Source organism: Bos indicus, chromosome 1 (assembly GCF_029378745.1).
Source record: "Bos indicus isolate NIAB-ARS_2022 breed Sahiwal x Tharparkar chromosome 1, NIAB-ARS_B.indTharparkar_mat_pri_1.0, whole genome shotgun sequence".
Lineage (NCBI taxonomy): Eukaryota > Metazoa > Chordata > Mammalia > Artiodactyla > Bovidae > Bos > Bos indicus.
The window spans coordinates 122,258,703-122,263,326 of NC_091760.1; the positions used below are offsets into that span (position 1 = coordinate 122,258,703).

At 37.4% G+C, this 4,624-nt stretch overlaps 1 pseudogene; it reads left to right on the top strand.

Moving 5' to 3' along the window:
• The first annotated feature begins 2,266 nt into the window (after window positions 1-2,266).
• On the top strand, window positions 2,267-4,063 carry LOC139182259 (tigger transposable element-derived protein 1-like; annotated as a pseudogene).
• The last annotated feature ends 561 nt before the right edge of the window (window positions 4,064-4,624 follow it).

Genomic DNA, 4,624 nt, shown 5'->3' on the forward strand with positions numbered 1-4,624 from the left:
GTACTCCAACAAATTAGGACCCATCCTTTCTCTCCTTCATTAAAGGTTAAAGATGAAATTGATCTTTAAATGTCTTCTATGTACCACATTTCCCTTTACCACCAAACATCAGCCCATGAAAGACCAAGGAGACTCTTGCTTTGCTGTGAAAATTTAAATGAAAAGAATGAAGCTCTAAAATAAGGTTTTTCCTTTGTCCATCACTGCCTTTTATTGGACCATTAAGCTTCAGAACACAGGTTCCAACTCTGTTTACTCTGAAATATACTTGGAAAGTCTTGACCAAGTTCAAGTGCCCCCCATTCATTGATTCATTCATTCACTGATTCATTTGTCTCTTCTTTCATTAATTTAATACAGACTTATTTACTCCTTCCTATATGCCAAAAATGGAGTCCCTCTCTTAGGAAGATTATAGTTTAAAGATATGGATATTAATCCAATAATGACACAAACAAAACTTAGATATCCAACATGAGAAGAGTTCATAGGAGACAGACAAGGTTCTAAGTAAGGTGGAGGTATGTGACTTGGTCAGGGAATGATGGTGGATTTAATATGTGAAGGATAAGTCAGAACAAGAGGAAGAATGTTGCAAAAATTGCAAAATTCTCTTATGGAGGAGGTGAAGGGCATGACAATATCAAGTGACTTGAAAAAGGCCAGTGACTAAAGTTCAGACAGTGAAGAGAAACGTGGTAAAGGAAGAGAACAAATGAGGTCCGGAGGATATGTTGAAAATTTTAGACTGTGTCCTATTAGCAAAGCAACTGATGAGGGTTTATAAGGAGAGAGTAGAGTGATGAAAGATTAGATTGGTGAGAGGCCTGGAGAAGACGCTCATGGACCAATCAGTGTTACCAAAGAAGTTCAGATGACAGCTTCAGATGACAGCTAATGGTAGCTTGGATTAATGTGGCACTCATGTAAAGGGAGAGAAGTCAGCAGATTCAGGATATATTTGGGAAGTAAAATCACCCTTACTTGATGCTGGGTTGAAAAATAGAGGTTCAAGGGAGAGAGGGGAATTTCTGGCCTATAGTAACAGAGAGAACATTAGAAGAAGAGTTGGTTTGGTGGTAGAAGTACATGGGTTCAGTTTTAAGCACATTAAACCTGTAATGTCTCTAAGTCTTCCAAAAGGCAACGTCAAATAGGCAGGTGAGTATCTTTTCATCTGGAATATTTTTGAAGAGAAAGATGATAAATTTATGAGAACTAAATGGACCCACAGAGATCTGAGTAATCTCTCGTTTACTTCGAAGATATCCCTAGCAAATATTTTAAAACTTACATGTACAATTATTCATTCATTCAATTATCTAAATAATATTTTATGGGAATACTTCTGTGTACTAGGTACTGTATTAGGCAGTGGGAATATTATGCTAAGTGGCCATTATTTCTACTCTAAAGATGTAGTCAACAAATATTTGTGAAGTTCATACTGTGTGCTAGGCACCTATGTCAGCAATAAGTTGCATTAGTGAACAAAGCAACAAAGTTTGTGCCCTCTTAGAGCTTATATCATAATACAGACAGAAAATAAACCAATGGGTAACAAAAATATGTAATCACAGCTGAATGTATTGCATGTTCAATAGGCAAGGAAGGACTGAGCTTATAAGCTAGTTTATAAGCAAAGAAGAAAGCTTATAGGTTTGGGAAAAGTGTGGTGTGTATAAGCTGGAATTGTTGACTTCAGTTACGGAAACATGTTTACCAGAGTCAGACTGCTACTGACTGGCTGACTCTCAGAAATGTGTTCACTGGATTGAAGCTGCCACTGATTATCTGATTTTCAGCCTGATTTTTAACATTTGATTGTAGGGGATGTTGCTGACGTCTTTTCAGAAATGTGTGCACTTTCACAATCAATCACTGATTGACTAAACAAGTTTAATACAAGCATACCTCATTTTATTGCACTTCACTTTATTGTATATTTTACAAATTGAAGGTTAGTGGCAACCTCGTGTTGAACAAGTCTCTTAGTGTCATTTTTCCAATAGCATTGGCTCAGTTTATGTCTCTGTGTCAACATTTTCTCATTCTCATAATATTACAAACTTTTTCATTATTATTATATTTGGTGTGATGATCTGTGACTAGTGATCTTTGATGTTACTCTGCTAGTTGTTTGGGGCACCACAAACAGGGTCCATACAAGATGACAAATTTAATCGATAAATGTTGTTGTATTCTGACTGAACTGCCGACAGACTGTTGTCCCATCTCTCTCTCTGTCTTCAGGTCTCCCTTTACCATGAGACACAACAATATTGAAATTATGCTAATTAATTACCCTTCAGTGGTATCTAGGTGTTTGAGTGAAAGGAAGAGTTGTACATCTCTCACTTTAAATCAAAAACTAAAAGTGATTAAGCTTAGTGAGGAAGGCATGTGGAAAGCCAAGGTAGGTTGAAAGCTAGGCAGCTAAGGCCAGTTAGTAAAGCTGTGACTGCAAAGGAAAAGCTCTTCAAGGAAATTAAAAGTGCTGCTCCATTAAACACATGAATGATAAGAAAGCAAAACAGCCATATCAATGGAGAAAGTTTTAGTGCTCTGGTTAAAAGATTAAACCACCCATAACATTCCTTCAGGCCAAAGCAAAGGCCTTAATTCTTTTTTAATTCTATGAAGGCTTAGAGACATGAGGGAGATGCAGAAGAAAAGTCTGAAGCTAGCAGAAGTTGGTTCATGAAGTTTAAAGGAAGAAACTGTCTTCCTTTACAAGGTGAAGCAGCAAGTGGTGATGTAGAAGCTGCAACAAGTTATCCAGAAAATCTAGCTACAAGCATTAATGAAGGTGGAACCCTAAACAATAGGTTTTCAGTGTTGATGAAACAGCCTTCTGTTGGAAGAAGATGCCATCTAGGACTTTCACAACTGGAGAGGAGCAGTCAATGCCTGGCTCAAAGCTTCAAGGGACAGGCTGACTCTTGTTAGACACTAAGGCAACTGGTGACTGTAAGTTGAAGCCAATGCTCAGTTAACATTCTGAAAATGTCTATGTCTCTTAAGACTTACACTAAATCAGCTCACCCTGTACTCTGTGCATGGAACAACAAAGCCTGGATGACAGAACATCTGTTTACAACATCGTTTACTAAATATTTTAAGCTCAATGTTGAGACCTTCTACTCAGAAAAAAAAAAAAAAGATTATTTCCAATGCATTTTATTGCTCACTGACAATCCACCTCACCCAAGAGCTCTGATGGAGATGAACAATGAAATTAATGTGTTCAGGCCTGCTAACACACAACATCCATTCTGTAGCCAATGGATCAAGGAGGCATTTCAGTTTTCAAGTTCTATTCTCTAAGAAACACATTTTAGAAGGCTACAGTTGCCACAGATAGTGTAAGGATCTGGGCAAAGTAAATTGAAAATCTTCTGCAAAGCATTCACCATTCTAGAAGTCATTAAGAACATTTATGATTCATGAGAAGTGGTCAAAGTATCAACATTAATAGGAATTTAGATGAAGTTGATTCCCACCCTCATGGATGACTTGGAGAGGTTCAAGATTTCAGTGGAATGATTAACTACACATGTAGTGGAAATAGCAAGAGAACCAGAAATAGAAGTAGGTAGAGCTTGAGACATGATTGCACTGATCCAATCTCATAATCAGACTTTAAGAGATGAGGAGCATAATGATGCTTCTCATGGATGAGCAAAGAAAATGGTTTCTTGAAATGGAATCTACTCTTGGTGAAGATGCTGTGAAGACTGTTGAAATGACAACAAGATGTTTAGAATATTACACCAACTTAGTCAGTAAAGGAGCAGCAGCAGTAGAGTTTGAGAAGACTGACTCCAATTTTGAAAGCAGTTCTACTCTGGGTAAAATGTTATCAGATGGCATGGTGTGCTACAGAGAAATTGTTTGTAAAAGGAAAAGCCAATTGATGTGGCAAACTTCATTGTTGCCTAATTTTAAGAAATTGTCACAGCCACCCCAGCCTTCAGCAACCACCGCCATGACATTTGACATTGAGGCAAGACCCTCCACCAGCAAAAGATTACAGCTCACTGAAGGCTCACATGATGGTTAGCCTTTTTTATTAAGCAATAATGCATTTTTATATCAAGGTATATACATTGTTGTATTAGACATAATGCTGTTGCTTATTTATTAGACTGAAATATGGTATAAACATATATTTTATATGCACTGGGAAACCAAACAATTTGTGTGACACACTTAACTGCTTTATTGCAGTGGTTGTGACTGAATCCAAAATATCTTTGAGGTATTCCTGCGCTAGTTCTGATTATCATCTTTTGCTATAAAGAACAATCAGTTATTTCTTAAGAGGGTGAAAACTTTATATTTCCAAAACCATGAAAATAATTCAAGATAAAAAAATAGAAATGAAACTGCTGTTATATTTGAATAGTGAAAGGAAATAAGGCAGAAATTCATATGAATATTTGGGGAAATAGTTCCAGGTAGATGGAAAAGCAAGTGCAGGGGCTCTGAGTCAAGAGGCTGGACAAGTTTGAGAAACGCAGAAGTCAGAGCAGCTGAAGTATAGTAAAGTAAAGAGGGGGCAGGTGAATTTGAGCTGCAGTAGGAAAAGTGGCCCAGAGAAGGCAATGGCACCCCACTCCAG